This window comes from Anastrepha obliqua, chromosome 3 (assembly GCF_027943255.1).
Source record: "Anastrepha obliqua isolate idAnaObli1 chromosome 3, idAnaObli1_1.0, whole genome shotgun sequence".
Lineage (NCBI taxonomy): Eukaryota > Metazoa > Arthropoda > Insecta > Diptera > Tephritidae > Anastrepha > Anastrepha obliqua.
In genome coordinates, this window is record NC_072894.1 from 26,458,535 (window position 1) to 26,480,186 (window position 21,652).

Genomic DNA, 21,652 nt, shown 5'->3' on the forward strand with positions numbered 1-21,652 from the left:
GAAAAAGTTGCAAATGAAATGTTGCATAAAATTTATTATTTTTGTTTGATTAAATTTCTTATTTCTTCTCTTCATCACGCATATGTATAAATGTTTGTGTGTGTGAGAGAGTGTGTTCCCTCTAGGAAAAAATGCTAGTTGCGAACTACATAAAATAATACCAGTTCACTTTTCAGCTCAAGCAGCTCTCCATGTTAGCAAATGGTATTTTTATGCACAAATTTCAATTACCCTGCCAATCATTAGCGAAATACCAGCTGAAATACCAGTTCATAGTATCCAAAACATTACAATACGTGGGCCAATATGTTTCTGAAATAACCAGTTAAAATACAAAAAAAATGTATCTTATCCATTCTAGCATTTTAAAGTATTCTATTGCATATTAAAAGTGTACCCAGAACTTGCTTATTAAATCAAATCAGTTTTTTTCTAATTGCGGTCGCCCCTCGGCAGACAATGGCATACCTCGGTATGCATTTCTGCCATGAAAAGCTTCTCATAAAAAATATCTGCCTGCTGAGTTGACTTAAAAATCACTCTACAGTTTCCTCCGTTTATGGTGTAATATCAAGACACAGAGGGGCTAGCGCAAATGCATAATAAAGGGTGTAAGCCCTCATCAAAAATTGCTTCAATCTAACACTGTAAGTAAATCCTACAAAAATTGAAACAAATTCTTTAAACAAAACAAACAAAAACTCAAACACTAATAAAAAAATGAAATTTAAGATATTCATTTTAGGAACTTAAATGAAATTTATGGTAGTTAATATTCGAATACATACATGTATTTTAGGTATCCGATTGCTGCGAGGATGCCATGCCCCTTTTATGGAAAAGTTCTTTACCCAACAAAACCGCATAGAAATTTGTATACTCCTTCGGCACTTTTTCCCACATGTCCAGCCCGCGTTGTATTTAAATTATTATATCCGCGCTAAACATGTTTTTAAGATTTTTGCTAAAATAATGCAGCAATCTATCAAAGGTAAAAAGCTGATCGAAAATAACGCACACCGTCATAATGCGGTCTCCCGGTATCACGTTTTCATTCATCTTTATTAAGCCTTTTATAGAGTTCGAGACTGTCGTATAATCTGGGCGATCCAATATCCTCTAATGATTGGTCTTTACTAATGGTATTATTCAGCTCAGTGATGAAGCATGATTTCTTTTATTAAATGCCAATATCTAAAATAGAATGTTTACGTACTAGTTAGACTTTTCCCTGCAGGGTTATTGTGCGTAATTGTAGCGAGTGAAATAATTACGCACATAAACGAGTATATGTATGTATGAATTTATGAGAAATAAAATTAAATTTCTTTTCGCAACAAAACTCGAAAGTAGAATTTGCAGTTGAGAGGTAGATAAATGCAGAAGAAATTTTCTGTAATGAAAGTGAAAGTGAAAAAACATGAATTGTTTACATACAATTTTTTAAAGCTTTAAATAGGAAAAATATCTATATTTCAGAATCTCTCGCTTTAAGGGGTTAGGGGTAGTCAGGCTAGTGAATTGCTTTATTTTAATACAAAAATAAAAACTTAGCATTAATACATCATGTTTCGACTTGACTTTAGTAAAATTAAAAAAAAAAAAATTAATAATTGTAAAAGTTATCGCTGTTTGTGTTGAGCCCGTTTCTCCAGAAGCCCCTTGCGGTGATCATCACAAGTCCTTGGAGATTCATCTAAAATCGATCGGACAAGAGAAATTAGTTTTATTAATAGATAATCTTGTGCCTGATCGAAGCTTTCTTTCAAAACTAACAATATAGCGGCCTCAGGAAATATTTTTCTGATTTTCGATAAAAAAATCAAGAATTAATTGTTAAAAAAAAATTTATATTTGGGAAAAAGAATCTTTCGATCAGGTACGAGGTTTCATGTTTTTCAAGAGCTGTGTAAATTTTATTGAAACCTACCAAGCCGTTTTTGTGATCACCAGTTCAAAAAACTTAGTTTTGAGAAAAACACATTTAAAGTTTTGCTATCGTGCACCCGAGCGCCCTTTGTTAATTGTTGAATAACTCGAAAAGTATTTGTCGGATTCACTTCAAATTTTCACACAGTATTTTTAGGATATTGTACTTTAAAAAAATGCAAAAACAAAGTCCAATTTTTTGAAAATTCTGACTACCCCTAACCGCTTAACATATTGGTCTTTGCATCTACCTCAAATTTTATATTACATAATTTTCACTAAAATTATGAAAAGGCATTTGAAAACTCTGTCAAAGAGAATACATATAGGAAAATAGGTTAGGTGTACCAAGGAAAATCATAAATCTAATTAGAAATAGCTGCACTGGTGCGAATTGTAGAGTTCTTCTCAATGGAAAGCTCAGTGAAGCTTTCAGCTCCACTACTGAAGTGCGACAAGGACGTGTGATGGCTGGATTTTTCAAATATTTGAGTCTGTAAGTCGTAGAGAATGAACACCAGTCTCTCAGATCTGGAATAAGCAGATAACGCTGTTTTACTCTCACATTCGCATAAAAACATGGAGATAAAATTACATTTGCTTCAGCAGGACTCCGCAAAAGCAAAACTCAAAATTAATATTAAAAGCTAACAACGCTGCATTGTTTACAAATGGTGATGAAGCCATTGAAGACGTGGGTAGTTTTTGCTATTTGGGAAGTATGATCTCCACCGACGGTGGTGCCAAAAGTGACATTTACAACCGAATAAATAAGGCACGTAACGCATTCGCTAGGCTTCGAAATATTTTTCGCTCCAACAACATCACAACTTGCACAAAGGTTAAAGTGTTTATAGCTTGCGGTAAGTTCGTGCTGTTGTACGGATCCGAAACTTAGTTGGTAACTTCGACAACGAACGCAAAGCTGCAAGCAAGAGTTATAACAAACGAGCATCAACAGTGAAATAAAGAAAAGAAAATATGTATAGATAGGGCATACTCTGCAAAGGCCTTATGAGGAAATACCGCATGCCGCCTTGACTTGGAACTCGCTAGGAACGAGAAGAAGAGACAGACCATTGATGACTTGGCAAAGAACTATTCGCAATGAAACTGGAAAATCGTTTAATGTTTGGAAAACTTTTGTTGAATCCCTAAGCTCCTAAAGGAGTATGGAATAATAATAATCACTAAAATATTGTTGTGCTCAATTTGTTTATAAATATTTTATTATTATTATTTTTTAATTTTTCTCTTTTTCACTTCAAATTTTCATTAAAAATAAGTAAGTGGAAAGCGGAATAACTTATTTTCACGGCGCAAATTAAGAGGTTACATACGTTCATCAGCGCCAAAAATGCGCTAAAAGAAAAACAATTTTTAGAAGGGCTAACATTAAAAATAAATATAAAAAAATTCTACACATTTTTTATTAGTACTCAAATTTTTCACTACTTAAATTTTTCATTACAAAAATTAGTACATAAAAAATCACGTGACCCCAAGTACAATGAAAAAAAAGTTGCTCCACGGCATGATTCAATTATTAAAGGTTTGCTCACTTGTGACATTAGAATTCTGACACTCCCTTACAAAAGGTCGCTTTTAAAAAGTATGGCAAAAATGGAAATATTAAAGATCTTTTGCTAAAATGGTAACAAAATAGTCCTTTTTTTAGTTAAATTATAAAAAAAATATATATTGTAGTATAAACGGAAACTGTCAAGTATGATATTAAAAAATAGTTTAACTTAATGCCAGACTCATATTTTTTGAATTAATTTTTAAATGCGAAACTGATCACGAAGTATTGCCAATATGACTCTATTATGTTACCTAAGTATTATGACCTTGAATTATTTCATAGAAGAAGCGGATTTATCATAAATTTGGTTGACTAAAAACAAACTTTGAACACACTCGCGGCCATACTGTACTTTACCATGCCTTGCTCACGTAAGTTTGGAATTTTCCCCACCCAGTCAAGATTATTCTTGCATTCATAAATACTTAACAAACTACCTGCACTTATTTAAACTAATTACACAGTCCTGCGAGGGTGAGTTTCTAGAATTGCTGTACTTGTTTCTTGTAGTTTTTTATGCGCTGAAAACGAATCTGACCTTCAAAATGCTCCATCACGTCAGGATTTTTGGTAAATGAAGCCTAAAAGGTCAAAAAATGGCCATTTTAGCCATTTTTGATAATTTTTTTTGGGATAGAAAAATTTTTTTTCAATTTTCGACGAAAAGGTCGCATAGTACAACTCTTTAGCTTTAAAACCCATTTTTTTAAATTATTGTACGATTTTTAAAAAAAAAGTTATGACATTTTGAAATTAACAGTTTCAGTTACGCCAATAGACGTTATACCCAACGTATACGTAACTGAAACTGTTAATTTCAAAATGTCAACTTTTTTTTAAAAAATCGTGCAATAATTTAAAAAAATGGGTTTTAAAGCTAAAGAGTTGTACTATGCGACCTTTTCGTCGAAAATTGAAAAAAAAAATTTTCTATCCCAAAAAAAATTATCAAAAATGGCTAAAATGGCCAGTTTTTGACCTTTTAGGCTTCATTTACCAAAAATCCTGACGTGATGGAGCATTTTGAAGGTCAGATTCGTTTTCAGCGCATAAAAAACTACAAGAAACAAGTACAGCCATTCTAGAAACTGAAAAAAGTTAAATTTCGCAGGCCTGTGTTATTATTATATCGACGGCCGCCGCCGTAGCCGAATAGCTTGGTGCGTGACTGCCATTTGGAAGCGCAAGGGTTCGAAACCGCGGACCTGAAACACCAAACAATAGAAAATGTTGTTTGTATTAGTGGTTGCCGTACGGCAGGCAATGACAAACCTCCGAGTGTATATCTGCCATAAAAAAGCTTTTCATAAAAACCATCTCCCATCCGGAGGCTGTGATTAATTACATATTGCTAAATGAGCTCTTGTTGGTAAGTTATGTATTTTTAAAGTAACCTAGTAAGTACTTTTCCAACCTATATTTCAAAAGGCATCGGGCTCAAATTGTCAAAACGTCCATCTTTCATGTTCCTTGCCCCAAAAGATGCGCTATCATACCCCGCTTTAAGCTGTATGTCAGGATGTTTTGCATATCGTTTTGGTTATGGACATACCGAGCAAGTTCTTGTGTTTGAAAACCCCTTTTGAAAACAAAATGTTTTACTACAAATTTTACTTTTCTTCCACTTTTGCTACAAATTTCTAGAGTTGGCAACCCAGTGTCTTGCTAAGGAAGCCTATTGGTCAAGAGGGAATGAGAAATCTGCTTACTGAGCAAACATTTTATTATAGAATCATGCTCCACAGTCTGCATAATTTCTTCTTGAAGTGTTAATGGATTTGAAAAATTTTGCAATTTACGGCATTTGAAAAAGAGTATGCGTTTTACGTCATAAATGTCACACTATAATTATTTTTACAAAATTTTTTAATAAAAATATTAAAAATCCGAAGAAATAGAGAAACCACTTTTGAATATTTATAAATTCAAAAAATATAATAGGACTATGAATAAGTTCGTGCGGTTTTTTTTTCGAAATTTGAAACTTTATTGACGTAAAATGGTTACAAATTTAATATTCAAAGTATTGTCCATCGCTTACTACTACTTTTTCCCATCTTTCTGGCAATTCACGGATTCCCTTTGTGAAAAATTCGGTCGGTTTTGCCGCAATCCACGAATCGATCCATTTTTTGACTTCATCGTAATTACGGAAGTGCTGGTCAGCCAGGCCATGTTGCATCGATCGGAAGAGATCGGATCGGATGGCGCAAGGTCTGGACTATACGGCGGGGGGGGTAGGACATCCCATTTGAGCGTTTCTAAGTATGTTTTGACCACTTGTGCAACATGTGGCCGAGCATTGTCATGTTGCAAAATAACTTTGTCGTGTCTATCGGCGTATTGCGGCCGTTTTTCTCGCAGTGCTCGGCTCAAACGCATCAATTGTCGTCGGTAGACATCCCCCGTAATCGTTTCATTCGGTTTCAGTAGCTCATAATACACAACACCCAGCTGGTCCCACCAGATACACAGCATAACCTTCAGGCCATGAATATTCTGCGCCGACGTCGATGTTGAAGCATGGCCAGGGTATCCATACGTTGCCCGACGTTTTGGATTGTCGTAATGGACCCACTTTTCATCGCCAGTCACAATTCGATGCAAAAAACCCTTTCTTTTGTGCCGTTGAAGCAGTTGTTCGCATGCCATAAAACGGCGTTCAACGTCTCTTGGCTTCAATTCATACGGCACCCAATGGCCTACCTTTCGGATCATTCCCATGGCTTTTAAACGTTTGGAAATGGTTGATTGATCAACTCCCAAAGTTTTTGCAACCTCTTCTTGCGTTTGAGCCGGATCTTGATCGAGCAATTCCTCCAATTCGGTATCCATGAACTTTGGCGGCGCACCCTCGCGTTCTTCGTCTTCCAAGCCAAAATCACCACTTTTAAAGCGTGCAAACCACTTCTGGCACGTTCGCTCAGCTAGAGCATGCTCACCATAAACTTCCACCAAGATACGATGACTTTCGGCTGCTTTTTTCTTCATATTAAAAAATTCCCCGCAAAAACACATTATTTGGCACGAAATTCGACATTTTCAAGTGTGGTAAAAATATTGTTGTTTACGCTTCAAATAAAAAACTTATACTGACGTTTGTGCCTTACGACAGTAGCTCTCCAATGAATGTTTGGAAATGTGGATCGATGGAATAATAATCAAGTTACGCCATCTGTTGTAAAACACACGCACGAACTTATTCATAGTCCTATTATATTATTTAAAACTGTATGAGTTATCATGCAGAGCGTGCCGGAAACAGCAGTTTCGAGAAAAACGAGTAGTAACGGCCAGCTGTCTCAAATAAAGGACACTCATCGGGCAGTTACATTTTTTACCATAACTTTATATCTATGGGGAATTTTTACAATCGTCTTCCACAGGAATAGCCTAAAACTGTAACGAGTAATAATCTGTAAAAAAAATCAATTTTTTTTTAATTCTGGACGTATGTAACCCCTTAATGAACTGAGATTTATGTCTACAAATAGAAGTGTTTGGAAATCTTTTGTTGAATGCTTAAGATTCTAAAGAAGTAGGTAATAATAATAATAAGCACTAAAATATTGTGTTGATCAATTTGTTTATAAAAAGTGTAATATTTTCTTTTTCGTTTTAAATTTTCATTGTTTTTTTTTATTAAAAGTAAGTTTGCACTTACTGAATTCGCGGCATAACTTATTTTAATGAAAAATTTTTGTCTTTTTGATTATTGATTTGTCAATTGATACTAGAGGATATACATTGCACGGCGCTAATTAAAGAAGCCACGTTTGAGCAGCTGGCGGCGCTCATTTTTATTTTTGTTTTAAAAAAAATGTTTGTACATTGATTTAAGCATGAATATTAATATGTAATTCATTTGGAGATTATAAATACTCTAAGTTTTTCGCAAAAAATGATTGAAAAACTCCTTGTCTGGAGGAGTGCCCCGCTTAATCCATAATAGAGAAAGCGCTCGCTGCTGCTCCCATGAAAATGCTTTTTCAAAATCTGTCTGCCGTTCGAAGGTAATATAAATTTTTCTATACACACAGTCGAATAATTCAGAGGTTACCTATTTCTAGTACTCAATGTAAAAATTCTTATCAACAGACTATTCTCTAGTACATGAAAAATTAAATTACTTCGGAACTGAATTATGAATAATGTTGCACTAGTAAATGATAGTTATTACATTTTTTAACTTTTTTCGCTATTTTTGAACTATTATCATGCCCACCTCAATATTGCGTCATATCAGAGTATTCCAATAGTCATTTGTAGGTATGTATAGTATGTACGATGTGAAAGTACGAATGATATCTGTCAATTGTAATGACAGGCACACATATACACACATACATATGCGCCTAGGTATTTTGCATATATTTAGTTCAATATTCGCTCCATTAGTTACGTTTTGAATATGCATGTGCGCATCTAGCGGAAGTGGTCCTCTCAGCACGGCCAATGGTTACAAATAACATTTACACTAACCGCACACATGCAATTATGCACACATGCACACACAAACACACGAGCGCACAATGTTAATAATTTAATCGTTCCTAACATAGAGCATAGAATCTCATTAACTGCGCTCCAAACTATGTCACTGTTCGCTTAACTACAAGACCAATGGGTAACTAAAATTGCATTATGCTTTATACTATAAGCCTCTGGGCCTTTGCCTTTTAGTCCTGTGTTGCAGTAGGTATGTTATTGGTCGAGAGTTCAGTATCCGGTCAGTAGCTACCACACCGCGGGCAAAATGCTTAGTCACGCAGGTCATTGTGGTCATTGTAGCGTTGAAATATGGTTTTTGTTGTTGTGCATCGGGCTTGTCGTATTCAATGATTGTCGTATTGTATGATGTATTTTTATATGGTGTAATATTGCATATTTGGTTTTGCAAGCGGAAACCGTGGGAAATCGAATTAAATATGTGCGTACATATAAACGTGTATGGAAAATATGCCGATACTTATATTTTTATGTGGCAAATTTTAATGAACCAGTTTGGTAATTAATTACGATCCTATCAGATAGTAGCTTATATATATTGAAAGCTCATTTAGGGCTGCTTTATGCGCAAAGGCACATCACGCAATTTATTTTATTTTTATGTTTTTTTTTTGTAATGTCCATTACGCAATGCATTTAAAATGAATGCACACATACACACACGCGCTAATGATAAACTACTTTTTGGCGACACTTCAACGCTGAACTTGTAATTATGCGCCCAAAAGTCGGCTTAAATTTGAGCATAAAAGCCTTTTTGTGTGTTTGGGTGTGTGAAAAACGATTTGCAACATATGTCACCGCATTGCTCCGCCACTATTTGCTTGTTTTTCATCAACGTGGTCAACGCTGCAATTTTTACTCATGTTTTTGTGTTTTTTTTTTTGTTTTTTGCCATAAACACTGAAATGCAAAACGTAGTGCAGCAATCTCAGGCATTCTATTGTAAGCTGAAAAAATTTAAATTAAAATGCCGCAACATATGCTAGAAACAAGAAGTTAAAAAAAAGCAAAGCTCACCATAAAAACTAAGCTAAAAATGAGCTGATAAAATAGGCGAACGTATACGAGTGCGTGCGAATATTTGCACACGCCTATACTCGTGTGTATGTATAAAGTGTGTGCACCCACCGATTGTTAAATAAATATAAAAAATGCACACGCTCGATTGCGAAAGCCAAAATATCCGGATTTGAAATTCGCTATATTCTATGTGTATTTTTGCAACACGGCCGGTGGGTTAGCAACACCGAAAAATATACTACTTGCCAGACGTTTTTTTGAACGCGTTGCAATTTTTGAAAAAAAAAAAAGTCTTAAATAAAAGCTGGGTTTAAGTTTCCATTCAAATTTAATGCATCAAATGCCAAAAAATGCAATTTTGTAAAGGTCCTGACAACTGATTTCTAACTACAATAAATTTGAATGTGACTTCGTAACCATTTCGGACTGCGATTTCCAACTAATCAATATCGGCTACTATTTCGAAATCCAAAAATTATTGATTAGATAATCCAATTTTGTATAATATAATATAGTTTTTTTAATACTGTAGCGATTTCAATCTCGAATTATTTGCGTGAGACTTAATATAATTTCCTAACTGTTTGAATTTTTTTTTGCTTGTCAAAATTTTGAAACAATAACGACTATATTAGAAGAAGAACGAATATGTTACCCATTCTACATATCGATTTTCTTCTTCTTCTTCATCTTCTTCTTCTTTTTGATTGGCACAATAACCGCTTACGCGATTTATGCCGAGTTGAACAAAGCGCGCCAGTCGTTTCTTTCTCATGCTAACCGCCGCCAGTTGGGCACACCCAGTGAAAAGTTTTTCTCCACCTGATCTTTTCAACGTAGAGAAGGACTTCCTCTTCCTCTGCTACCACCAGCTGATACCGCATCGAATACTTTCACTTGTAACCATTCGGATGACATGACCCAGCCAACGTAGCCGCTGTATCTTTATTCGCTACACTATGTCTATGTTGTCGTAAAACTTAAACAGCTCATCGTTCCATCGTCTGCAATATGCGTGGTTGCCAACGTGTAAATGTCCAAAAATCTTGCGCAGAATCTTTCTCTCAAACACTCCAAACGACGCCTTACCGGGTATTGCCATCGTTCAAGCTTCTGCGCCATACGTTAGAATGGGTCTGATAAGAGCCTTGTAAAGTGTTAGTTTTGTTCGTTGAGACTTTACTACTCAATGTCCTACTTAGTCCAAATTAACACTTGTTGGCAGGAGAGATCCTCCTTTGAATTTCAAAGTTGACATTAATACATTAATGTGATTTTCTAACGAATTAGAATTATGATTAATTTTATTCTCTACTACTCAAGTCTGAATCAGAAATCTAAATTATTATCTAAAACATTTATTAGAGTAATACAATAAAAATTAAATAAAAATAAAGAAAAACATTAGATTGCACAATGAATCTTATTGATACTATTTCGTAATAATTTCAGAATTCCAGCTCATACTATATTAAAAGTCACATCGTTACGAATTCAGGATCACTTTTTTAACAAGGTCTGAATAAAATATTCTAATGAAAGGCGAAAACTGTTACGTAAAAGTTTCGTCAACTAAATTTTAATGTGGGTGATTTTTTTTAACATTGAAATTCGGCAGGAAAACGATGTCTAAATAAATTTGTTTTGAACAAATTAATAGAATCGCAATTTGTATAACAGCTGTGGCTGCTTTGCATTTTCTTAATTAAATGTTTTTTTTTTAAATAAATAATAAAAATATAGTGTACTCTTGTAAAGAAAAAGACTTATAAGAGCTCGTAAAATTTTCAAAGGCTAGTACTCATTTCACAGCTGTGAAATTTCGCCAGCACCATGTATAGTATGTATGTGGCTTGCCGTGAAATGTTGGTAGCAACATTGATTGTCATATGAGAAGAAACGTCAAATTTCAACGCCCCACAAGCAGTTGGCGAATTTTGGTAAAAAACGTGTTTTTAAACAAATTAATACACATACACATATATCAGCAGAAAAAAAAAATAACAAAAAATTTACTTTCACTGCGAAGACATTTCGCTTAAATCCGCCAAATCTTCGGAGTATTCAAATTCCATCACTTCACTCGCAAACGAACTATTAGTTTTCGCTCAATTTTAAATGCCATGTGACAAAAGATGTTGCGCGGTGTTTTCACGAGGGTACTACTGGGTACTAGGTACACTACTTTGCCATGAAATACACACGAAATTTCACGCATATTTCATGGCAATGCAATTTGTAAAGATTTTGACAACATTTTCATGTGAAACACGAGCGTAGTACTAAGTTTAACCTGAGAATATAATCCAATGGAACCTACAGGTTCTACAGGGAGAAAGATGAAACCGCCAAATATGTGTTGGCATCGTGCCTAGCATTGATGCATAAGCGGCACGAATACCTGGATAAACATATATAATAATGTCGGAGGAGAAAATGAAACTTAATAATGTGGAACAAATTCTAGAATTTATTGAGGAATATGAGCTTAAGAAAATACTCTAGGTCCATGAAAGGGGCAAAAGAGATATTTCAGGTCTCAGTGCTTAATCCTCTCATAATATAGTATTTGGCCCAGCTCTTCTCCAGCTCCTATTTCGGGTGTGTGTCTTGATGTTGTTCCACAAATGGAGGGACCTACAGTTTTAAGCCGGTTCCAAATGACAGATGTTTTTTATGAGGAGGATTACCATGGCAGAAATACACTCGAAGCCCGCCGAGGGGCGACCGGTATGAGAAAAACACGTTTTCTTCATTTTGGTATTTCACTGAGATTCGAACCTACGTTCTCTCTGAATTCCGAATGGTAGTTACGCACCAACGCATTCGGCTACGGCGGCCGCCTCTCATTACAATTATAATATAATAATAAGAGAAAGAAAATGTGCAAAACCGTCAGGGGACACAATCATTAAAAAACAACTCAAAGTTCATTGGGAAATAAAACTTGGTACCCAAATTTTAAATTTATATTCTAAAAAATTCAAAAGTAATGAGAATTAAAAACAAAACAAAATTAGTTAACACTGCTGGTCAAAATATAGCGATTCCATTATTTTGCCCTTAAGTATATATCCGTTATGTCTTAAAAGACCTCTTCTATTCGCCACCTCTTGTCAAAATTTGTGTTTTTCTGCCTCGAACTGTGACAATATTCGTGCATTAACCAAACTTTCCCTTCGAGTAAAATGGAGCTCCATTTCTTTCCACTGTACAAAAGGCGACGATTCTTGGATTTTTCGTGAATGAAGATCGTCTCGGGTGCCTTCCGCAGATAAATCCACTTTCTTTCTCCAAAGATGACTGAAGTTCAGAATTTGAAAACAGAATGCAGCAAAGAAAAAATGCCGAACGGGGAGTACTCCAGCCAAGATCGAGTAACTTCTTCACCACGTCCATCTCCTAACTTTTTCTTGAACCAATTTGAAACCAAAAATAGACTATTCAAAATTATTCCAATAGTTCAATGGTCCAATAGATTAGTGCGAGTTCACGTCTTATTAATACGTATTTGTATCTTCCTCTCAAAAATATAACTTTCTCTTCGAATTTGTTACGAAAAATCGCAGTTTCAAAAATGTCATCAACTTTTGTTTACTGTGGACCGGTGGTTTTTCACACGTAAATAAATATTCCCACGCGCTCGTACAGAACCAGGCACAATAGCTTGCGCCCATTACGTGGTTAACGCCAATAAACGCACGTTGTTGTTGTGGTTTCTGCCATTTCCCTTTTTTCTGTAAACAAGATGCACAGCTATCCTATCAACATATTTCGTTGCTCTTTTTGTGTGTCCAGCTGTTGCCGAAATTGTCAAAAATGGAAATTTGTTGCTGCAACCTCTACCATTTGGCTGCTGGCTACTAGTCGGCTGCCGTCAGCTCTATTGTTTTAGCGTTTTCTTTTTTTTTCCTTGACTTTTTTGTTTCGCTTTAACGACATTGTGCCCCAAATCGTTGTTTTTGTTTGGCTGAAAACAGTGCTTATTTTTTCGGCTATGAAATTCTCACAAGCCGCTGCAAAATCCAAAAATTTCATCGAAAAGCTGCAAATGTGTGCGAAGCCATTTCGGTGTTGGTCAAATAACCATAAAATCATACTCCGTGTATGTGCGTGAGTTTGTTTGTATATATGTACTATATGCAGGTTTTTAAATACTCATATACTTGGCAGCTTAAGTTACTAGCAAAAATCGCGTCCTGCTAATAAACGATCCGGATTTTCTTTTAACTGTGTTGCCTGAATTGGAAAATTGCAGGTTATTTTTAGTGGTGACAGTGGTAGTTTGCATTGTATATACAAACATACACACACATAGTATGCATGTATGCTGAAGTTCGCGACAACAACTAAAACACACACAAACTATTAAATTTCTGTTGCCTGAAAGATGGTAGCATAGAAAATTCGGTAAAATATTTGAGCAAAGTGAAAGCATTGTTTAAGTTTTTTTTAATGAACCGACTGAACCTAAACTTACTAATCCTCTCGCAATGATTATGTGATTGATTCTTTAATATAGTCAGTCTACCTACTGAACAATGCACTTAACTCAGCGGTCCTTAACCTCTTTCATATTAACAAACAGAATCATCAAAATCATTTGATGAAGTCTTCTAAATAAGCCTGTGTATCGACGATGCTGATATTTGCATATAACGTGACTTTTTTCGCTGGAGAAAACACTTCATGCTTGCAAATAAATAGTAATCTCCGATGAATATGGGAGACGATAAAGCAATGCCTGTTGTATGATACAATGCCTTCAATTTGATAGTCGTTTTCATCGATGTATATGCCGCGGCGTTGTCGTGGTCACTGTTCGGGTAAGATATTGATGATGCATTCATTGGTGTCTGCCGTTTCACGGAACTTTATTTTGCCATCTTGCACAACGACTTTTTAAATTTTGATTTTTCATGTTTTTCGGAGTGCTGGTCTCAGAAGAATGTCCACTGTGCTCAATATCTGCGGTAGTGGTATGACAACTTCTACGAAGGCGGCCGTTTACTACGATAGTTTTACAAAATTTGAGTATCTTTTTGTGCAAACTTACATTTAATGTTTTCACTTGCTAGCTTTATTTGTCCTTTTTTCAGTAAGTTGAAAAATTCTTCTCACCCAAAAGATGAAATTAACTCGCGACAATTTTGGTGCGATGATTTATTAAGATTTTCGGCATGAATTATCTAGACAGCAATGTAAGGCGACCGCCGTAGCCTAATGGGTTGGTGCGTGACTACCATTCGAAATTCACAGAGAGGTCGTTGGTTCGAATCTCGGTGAAAGCAAAATTAATAACAACATTTTTCTAATAGCGGTCGCCCCTCGGCAGGCAATGGCAAACCTCCGAGTGTATTTCTGCCTTGAAAAACTTCCTCATAAAAAATATCTGCCGTTCGGAGTCGACTTAAAACTGTAGCTCCCTCCATTTGTGGAACAACTTTGTGACGGTCGCCCATCCAATAACGTTTGTTGTTCCAGAAATATTCGATGCTGTGCGTCAATTGATAAGATCGTCTTGTGACATATTCTGAGATAAATGCATCCTTGGACATTAGTGGGATCATCAAATATTCAGTATTACATGAATATTTGGGCGTCAAGAAGATTTGTTCTCGTTGAATCCCGCATAATTTGACAATCGCCCGGAAAAGTGTTCGTGTCGATTGATGTAAAGAAATGTTGAAGAAACTCAGCCGGGGTTATTCAAAGCACGTCTATGGCATCGTGTACCAAATTGACAGATGAGTACATGGACAATCACATAGGCAGATGACGTAATGACAGACAGATGACGTAATGAAACCACCTGCAGAATCGCCCGACAAGTGTACCCGACTCACTATGCTAAATGCACGGAATCTTTTTTCTCTTCTTAATTGGCGTGATAACCGTTTACGCCATGTTGGCCGAGTTTAACAAAGCGCGCCAGTCGTTTCATTCTCGTGCTAACCAGCGTGAGTTGGACACACTAAGTGAAGCCAAGTCCTCCTCCACCTGATGTTTCCAACGCAAAGGAGGCCTTCCTCTTCCTCTACTACTACCAGCTGGTACCGCATCAAATACTTTCAGAGCCGGAGTGTTCATATCAATTCGGACGACATGACCCAGCCAGCCTAGCCGCTGGATCTTTATTCGCTGCGCTATGTCTATGTCGTCGAAAAGCTCATACAGCTCATCGTTCCATCGCCTGCAGTATTCGCCGTTGCCAACGTGCAAAGGTCCAAAAACCTAGCGCAGAATCTTTTTCTCAAACACTCCAAGCGTTGCTTCATCGGATGTTGTCATCGCCCACGTTTCTGCGCCATACGTTAGGATGGGCCTGATGAGAGCCTTGTAGAGTGTTAGTTTAGCACGGAATCTTTGCTAAGCCAAAATAAGCACAGTCGTAGCACACTGATCTTAGTTTTAACGGGACACTAGGGTAGGCACCCCCAGAAGCTGTCTAGATGAGGACGAAAAAGAGACGATCACGCACCTTCTCTGCCATTGTAGTGCCAATCGTAGATTTGCTATTCTAGATAGACAATTTTTTAGTGAATGGGAAGATCTTAGTTCTACAGAAATCAGGGATATTCTAAAATTTTTGCCAAGCACTCACTGGCTTTAAGAGAGATAGGGATAACAAAACCTAACCTATGGCATCGTAATCGGTGAGGTATCTACCCGTAAGCACCGGAAATAAAACAGCAATCGGTAGTATGACTGTTCTAAGATGTGCTTAATTCAACAAAAGGTGTTCGCAAAAGAGGCCTCTCAAAGCTAATGGTCACCTGTTTTTTCGGAAAGTCTGGTAATATCGTAACTGTAGCACTAGTGAAACTTAAGATAGTCAATTTTGAGTGGTCCTCAAATATTTGTTTGGCAGAAGTTTTCGTAGAATTAAGAAAAAGTAACTGCCGCAGATGAATCATCCTTCACCAAGTTAATGCGGGCTCTCACCTATCGGCTCACACAAGAGAGTTTTTGAGCACCAAGATCTAAGTAATTGGTCATCTGCCTTGTAGCCCTGATTCGGCACCTAATGATTTCTTTTTATTTCCAAACAGCAAAAATGTTTTTCCTTTTGGAGGTATCCACTTCCAAGTGATTTTTGATGGACATTTCACTCCATGCATTATGTGGCGCTTAGTTCAGTAAAGTTTTTCAGGTTGAGACATTATTCTATCAATATAGAAACTGATTGTATACTTTTATTCTTTGAATTAAATTTAACTCCATTCAGAAAGTTCTGCTGAGACCTCAGCCAATGATAATTTAATGTCATGGCAATGTAAGGAATGCATCAAATCTGCCCAGTCAAGCGCTTCCAATTAACGATTCAATATCAAGGTTGATTGTTGTTTTTTTTTTTTTTGTAAACTTAACTAAACCTAGCTAGATCGCTTAGCCTCTCAATTTTTGGCGGCCATCTTATCTATCAGTAGGCCCAGAAGAAAATGAAATTCTTCGTTACATTGGATCAGGTACAGAGCGTTTTGGCCTTATTTCTGCTATTCATTCGCCTTAGAACTGATGAGCTTTTTTAGAGAAAAAAAAAAACCAAAAATACCCACTTCGCATAATATACTTATTTCACCTGCCTATCCTGCATATCCTTAAGGTGCATTGCAGAAGCATAGGTACCGTTGCGGGTGTTCAGGTGAGCAGCAAAGAAAGATGTGAAAGTTATCAAATACAGACAAATTTCCCTCCACACCAACATACTCGCACGTGAACTCTGCCACTTTCTCTCTCGTTTCACTGGTACGTAGCAGTTTGTGTTGGATTTACGCAACTTCTTAATTACTTGTGGGAAATGGAGTCAAAAATTTTGTTGATGATGGCGTTGGTGGTGATGACAAATGCAAATTAAGCCACCGCCAGCTGTTAATGACTTCAAATTTTCAAAAAAAAAAAAAAAAAAAGAAAAACGAAAACTAACCTTAGCCAGTGGTATGTGCATTGTTCCGTCAACCCATTACGCTAGCTCGTTCGCCGTGTGCTTCCGGCGTCCGTTGCAATTATGGCGGAAATTGTAATTTTAACTATTTTAAAAGTTTACTTTATGAATTTTAATAGAGTTGTCAACATGATAAAGAGAGGAAATATTATAAGGTGTCACTTGAGTTCATATATTTAAGGGGTTACATATGTCCTACAAGGCCAAAAATGCGCTAAAAGAAAAACTGTTTTTAGAAGGGATAACAATAGAGATAAATATAAAAAATTTGTATACATTGTTTATTCATACTTAAACTTTATAAAAACATTTATTTTAATTGTTCCTTACAAAAATGAGTAGGTAAAAAATCTCGTAGCTCAAAGTACAATGAAAAAAGTTGCTCCACAAGTTGCTGGTCTACATCATTTCTCCCTGAAATGTTAATGGATCTTTAAAAAGTAAAAAAATTCTTGTAAATTATTTTGAATACCGAAAAATTTTGCAATTTACCGCATTTTAAAAAAAGTTACGTTTTACGTCAAAAATGTCACACTTTAATTATGTTTATAAAATTTTTTAATAAAAATATCAAAAATCAATCTAGACACTTTTAAATATTAAAAAAAAACCGCATTAAAAATATTAGAAACTGTATGAGTTATCATGCAGACCGAGTCGGAAAAAGTAGTTTCGAGAAACATGAGTTTAAAGTTTGAGGTACAGGAGCGCGCGAACTGCTCTCTATCTAGTTAATAGGCGTTAGAAGCTATAATATTGGGAATTTCCGCATGTAAATTTCACAGTATATTCTTAAAATACTATACCTTTGAAATATCGAAAAACAAATCGATTTTTTGAAAATTTCCGGAGGTATGTAATCTTTAAAAATTACAAAGGATAGAAACTTTAATTGATTCACTTTTTTAAATTAAAATTATTATAAAACCCAGTCTTCGAAATAAAAACGTAAAAAGTAATAATTGAAGAAATTAATATGTACTTTATTGTGCTTCTGAAACGTATGTTAAAGCATTACAGCATTTACTTTAAAATTGTTAAAATCCAATTTCCCAATTCACCCCTTAGAAACTCTTGTCTTTTTCGAAAACGCTATGGCCTAAATACGACATTAACAGAAGTCTTAAGGTGATGGAAATCCCCTGCCATTCAATTTCTAAACTCATTGCGGTGTTCACTGGTCACTGGTTGATCGGTACTCATGCGGAAAAGCTTGGAATTCCGTGCAACCCCTATTGCAGAAGCTGATGAAATCCTGCAGAAAAAGAGACTGTTGAACATATATCCGGCTCTGACGGCTGAGCGCTTGAGATTCCTCAGCGTGCCCTTTGGGGATAGCGTAAAGAAATTCTCCAGCCTAGATCCCTTTTCTCTCCTCCACTACATCAACAGCACTGGATGGCTGTAGACGGTTTTCTCTTCCCTAAATTTTTTTGCAGGTAGTGGTCCACATTATGGTATCAAAACGGCGCGTAAGTGCTACTTGTAGTGTACCTTGCCATCTAACCTACCTACCTACCTAAGTCTTGTCTTGTACTAAATACCATGGGCTTTTCGGCCTGTGTGTTTTAGGAGCCACCAAATCTCTTAGTGTTCCTTGGATCCACCAATTCAAGTTTCAATTTCAACTCTTGTCTTATAAATCAGGACGACTAAAACATCACATGCTTTTGCTTGTATTACAAATTGCAGACTAGGGTAGGTTGAAGTAGCACATACTATAGCCCATTGTGATACCGCATGGTGCGCTTGTCCTCATCTCTCCTAAAACCAGTGTGTACTTTTCAACATTACAGAAGGTCCCTCATTTTCACAGTACTGAGATCTTCTAATCTATTTAAAAATTTTCTACCCAAAATGGTAAATGGATAGAGCAGGAAAATGCCACAGGAAATGCAAGATCGTCTCTTCCTCTTTCTCATCTTTGCACACCCATCCTCTGAGCGTCTGCCTGGTAATTATATGTATGTCATATTCCGTTATAATGGAAATTAGTGGGCTTTGTGTATGTGTAATCGTAGTATTTTAGCATAATAATGGAGGAACAAATTTACCCTCCGTTTGACACCTTTTTTAAAACCTTCGGTTGGGCACCCGGATTTGACCTTTTTTGTTCTATTCGAGGATCCTTTTTGAAAGATTATATCCATAAATCGAAAAAAATTAAATTTTAGGAAGCTACGTGGAAGCGGAAGTCATTAGCTAGAATAGAAATATATTAAAATAACGTCCAAAGTCGAAAAAGCCAGTCGGGCCAGACCCGGGTGCACAACGGAGGGTTAAGGTAAGTCGAAGATATGTACCTGCCGCCATCGGAGCGATAGATTCTTCTTACGTCCTTACATACGAAACTGTTTGTACTTAATATTTTCCCAACTGAGGGTTTGTTGTTGTAGCAGCTTTGCCAAACCTTTTGTCCACCACCGGTTTAGTCTAAGATTCTGGCGGTACCGCAAATGAATTGTTTCGAACGCGGAGGTTGGTTTAAGTGGACATCGGAAGAGATTCTTGGTATCGCGTCGAGCTGATTCTTATAGCGGCCATTTGTTCTATGTTTACTCTGCTAACAGTCCGAATTTAATTTTATTAACATCCATCCCCTGGTAAAAAATGACAATTTGACTCATCATCAAAAAATAAAATTTAAGTAAGAAACAAAAGAAATCTAAGAGAAGTCTGTATACATATGTAGGAATAGGAAACAAATCAAAGTACATATGTTCATTGAACAATAAATAAAAAATATAAAAAAAATATATTAATTTCCCTTCACATTTTGCACGCGAAATGAAGCAATGTTGTTATCAAATTGGCACAAGCGCCTGATGATACGAGGCAACTCGAAGTCTAAGTCTGTGTTAGATGGTCGTTGGCCTTCGATAGCGACATTCGCGTTGAATATCTAGACAGTTACATTTTCTCATTCTGGACAGCCACATTTTCCTCGGTCTTAAGAAGGTATCTACTATATTATTATTATGATGCGATATTTTCTGGCAACAAAATTGGTACTTAGTAGTATAAAATTAGCCTGCCAATCACTTATTTTTTGTTTCGTTATTGCTCCACGAAAATTAGATATACCAGAAATATCTGGATTTATAACTGACCGCCGGTGGCCTGCAAGCACGAGGCTGAAGAGGCAAATGCTTAAGGGCGATACATTGTGGAGGGCGGCAAACAGACACAATGAGCTTCAAAGAATGAATGAATGGAACGTCTGTCCTGATGTGTGGATGTATTTATAATAAGTGTTGTTGTGGAGAGCAGATATTATATTATGCAATATCGCGCATAGATCAAATGTCTACTATTCTTCGTTCTGTAACGTTAAGTCCTAATGAAAACAATCAATGAACATTTTTGTTTTTTTTTCATGCATGGATTCAAAGAGAGCTGGACTTACAAATAATATTATTGCTGAATTAAAAAATATAAAAAATAAGCAGTACCAAAATGTTTCGTATATTTCTCGGTCGGTAGTCTAGCGTAAGTGCACTAGCCTGCCCTTCCAGAGGTTGTGGCTTCGAATCCCACGTAAAGCACGGTCCTCGCACTTTTCCAAATTTACCCACTTTCTCTGTTTCTAAAAAACAAAAAAAATCTCATTCCTCAAACCCAAAAACTTATACTTTCCATCCTTACTCCCGCACAATAATAGTCAGCGCATTATTTGCATTGTGGCTACTAAAAAAAGCAAAAACAAAGAAAAGCACACTGTTACACATTGCAACAGTGGCGCTAGCAAGAGTAAGCGGGCAGCCGATGTAGTAACCCAGGTACACCACTTTAGTGAAGTCCTCAACCATCTGTGTGATCCTTCTGGTAGAAAAATGTGACAAACAGATGGCGCTCCAAGTAGTCAGAAGACGTTGTTCCTAAGCATTCCCACTACTTAGGACTGAGAGCGACAGGCTAATCACCTACCCTGTCAGAAATCAAATAGATTAACGAAACCAACGCAAGACAAGTCTTGTCGAGGCCCTGGGCTCCAGTGAGGAGTGAACAAGGAAAAATAAAATTTCTGAAAATTACCGAAACGCTGGGCGCTATTATAAAAATTTGCTGAAACAATATTTTCTCGAAAATAAAGTTGTTTTCAAGTCAATCACGATCACTGTAGAAAGAACAGTGAGGTTTAAAATGAAAAATTGGAATGACTACAAGAGACATGCATTTTAAATATCGTTCGTCTATCCTATTTTGCCTTCTCCAAGTTACAAGAACGCGTTAGACGTTTGACGAACGTGAATAGGCTGCGTTTTATTTGATTTACACTCGACTTTGTGCATACCGAAATTGCATTTACTTCGACCAAATATGGCAATAAGGAATTGTCCGTTATTTGATTAAGTTGCTCGTTTATGTTCATTGATTAAATAAAATCATTCCAATCATTACTTCATGATGACAGGGAAAAATCCCTGAATTTGGTACTGTAGGAATTCATCCGAGCTTAAAACCTTGTATGCCATTCGAGTTGCCACCAGATTCGGCTAAATGTTTTCACTTTGCTTTGAATGCAGTCACATTTTGGGAGTTCGCCAAAGCCTGCCTTTGTACGTACATATGTATATCTAGTCCATCCAATTGCTCTAAAATAAATATAGCCGCTGGCCGCCGTAGCCGAATGGATTGGTACGTGACTACCATTCGAAATA

The 21,652-nt window shown here is 36.3% G+C and overlaps 1 protein-coding gene across 2 annotated transcripts in view; it reads left to right on the forward strand.

Annotated features, from left to right (window-relative positions):
* Window positions 1–21,652, forward strand: part of LOC129240200 (bifunctional heparan sulfate N-deacetylase/N-sulfotransferase) — a 355,141-nt gene that overhangs the window by 290,623 nt on the left and 42,866 nt on the right. The window lies entirely within an intron of this gene.